The sequence below is a fragment of the Sitophilus oryzae genome, unplaced genomic scaffold (genome assembly GCF_002938485.1).
Source record: "Sitophilus oryzae breed Bouriz unplaced genomic scaffold, Soryzae_2.0 scaffold_860_pilon_pilon, whole genome shotgun sequence".
Classification (NCBI taxonomy): domain Eukaryota; kingdom Metazoa; phylum Arthropoda; class Insecta; order Coleoptera; family Curculionidae; genus Sitophilus; species Sitophilus oryzae.
Window position 1 is genome coordinate 2,040,611 of NW_022147484.1, and position 2,406 is coordinate 2,043,016.

The 2,406-nt window shown below is 27.1% G+C and overlaps 1 long non-coding RNA gene across 1 annotated transcript; it reads left to right on the forward strand.

Annotated features, from left to right (window-relative positions):
* The first annotated feature begins 183 nt into the window (after positions 1-183).
* Positions 184-1,616, forward strand: LOC115890294. Its single transcript, XR_004051616.1, has 3 exons — positions 184-366; positions 480-580; positions 1,570-1,616. It is a non-coding gene; the product is annotated as an uncharacterized LOC115890294 (long non-coding RNA).
* The last annotated feature ends 790 nt before the right edge of the window (positions 1,617-2,406 follow it).

The following is a 2,406-nucleotide window of genomic DNA, read 5'->3' on the forward strand; positions in this document are numbered from 1 at the left end:
AATAAACCAATAAAACTGCTTAAAAACAACAAGAGACGACGCATGATGGATTGATATTTAAACCCATCCATAGTTAATTTAAAAATTATTAGAAACTTTTTTTAGTAAAATAAATAGATTGGTATGGGACGTCATCTGCTTTTCTTCTGTCATCGTCTGTCGAAATCTTACCTGAGAAAAAAAAACAGAGTATATGAAGGACAGTTAAATATTTATAAAAGTTTAGAAGGCTGCTTTGTATTCTTTCCTACTGATAAAGGTCTTTTAGCGCATCTTCAAAAGCGGCATGGAGTTATGATATCATTCTACTCGATTTTCTTCTATTTCAGCATTATATATACAATATTTCATAAACAAGGATTACAGGTAAATGTAGCATGTACCTATAATACAGTATCTTTGGTACAGTAACAATACAAATTCTATGATGAATTTTATATTCATAGATAAAAGACTTATAATATTATTTATATTTTAAGATTTTTAGATTTATCTTGACGAATATCAAAATTCCAGTGATGTGAATTATGTGTAAAATACAGGAAAGATACCTACTTAATGGAGATTGTGAAGTAATAAGGTATTATCATTGTGATCGGATCATAATATTATCCTTGTATCATTATCATTCATATACATTAAAAACATAAATTCATAATCATTTAGGTATTGATATTCTTATTTGATGGTTTTAAAAAGGTTTTAAACCTATGAATATTATTTGAATATTATATCATGTCATTACACCCAAGCGGTTTATTTTTTTATTTATTTGCAGTCAACATATTTATTTTATTATTTCTGATTTATGTATTAAATTATTCTACAATGACAGATAGTCCTATATTCAATTACAAATAAAAAAATTCATAAAAATAACTTTGATAAAATCTAGTAAAGAGGTAACAGTAAATAACTATTTACGCAATCCACTTTAATTTATACAGTCTTATAGCAGATATCAATGCAACAAAGGTAATAATATTTAACATTTAATATATTTTTTTTTAATGTGGTTATAATTTTTGTATCAATTTTTCTAAAACATCAAGTTACTGTATTAGCAAAATGTAGGCACATATTTTTTATGAAAAAATGGTGATAGCCCATATAACACAGCACAATCCTATAGATATCTTGAGGATATCCACCAAGGATATAGGGTCGATTCGCCAGCAGTCGGCCTTTTTTTGGGATCTTTAACTTTGAATATAAATAACAAAACACTACAAGAAGATCGCTCATTCGTTCTTTTATTAACGTTTTGTGCATGAACTTATTTTTACGTGAGAGAAATAAAAAAACCCTAAAACTGAACGTATTTTCACTATTTTTTACTTTTCTAAAAAATAGCACATATATTAAATTTACATTATGATGCAAAAAAATCAAAATGTTTTAACAAGATATTTTTTATTATATTTTTTGTTTTAATATTACAATATTATTATGCTTTGGTGTGGAAAGCAAATGTTAAGATATCTTAATATTTGCCATAACGTTTTAATACAAAATATGATTTATAAATCACAGATGTATTAATTAAATATAATATTATATATTTTGTAGATGCTTATTGGACATGAACAATAATTAAGAAGCACGGCAATAAAGGTAGAAAAAAGTGGTAGAGAAGCAGCAGTAGTGTTGAGAATATCGATAGCCCCAAAATTAGGTTGATCCTATAATAATGGATATTAAGGAAAGAATTTGTCTGTTTATTTTTTTTAATCATGTATAATTTAAATTTTGAAAACGGAATGTACTGTGTCCTAGGCGAAGTTTAGGGAGTTTCACCTTATTACATAAATTACTTTTTCTTTTAAATGTAGCTAACTATAGTGTTTTATTTGTGTCCAATTATATTGATAAAGAAATTAGAGCTGTCAAAATCTATAATAGGATATGTTGCCATGAAATAAAAACTCCTCTCTCTCAGAAAAAAATTATTTTGGCATTTGGTCAATATATTAAAATTTTAACATTTTTATTCTATCTTGTGCGTTCCATTCCATGTGCAACATTTTTTCAAAACAATGTTTTTTCATAGTTGGCATGAAAAAAGGTAACTGATGATTTTTATATATAAGTGAGTTTCATCGCTCATCATTTCCAAGCCAACTCTGACTCTGTTTTTTATCATACGTACTTAATTCGCAAGAATTTGATGATTAAATATCTTATTTTTTTAAATTAATAATATCTTACATTCAAGTAGTGATGGGAATACCTGTTCCACATGAGTCGCGTTACAATAGCGACCGTTCCAGAAAAAATACCGCGACAAAATCCGCGATTTTGTAACCGAGTTCCGACTTCCAAAGTGTTGCGGTCCTCGCTAAAAATTTATCTAACTTATCTATATTTTGTAGCTTAATGTAACTTTTATCCGCCACTCATTTTCCA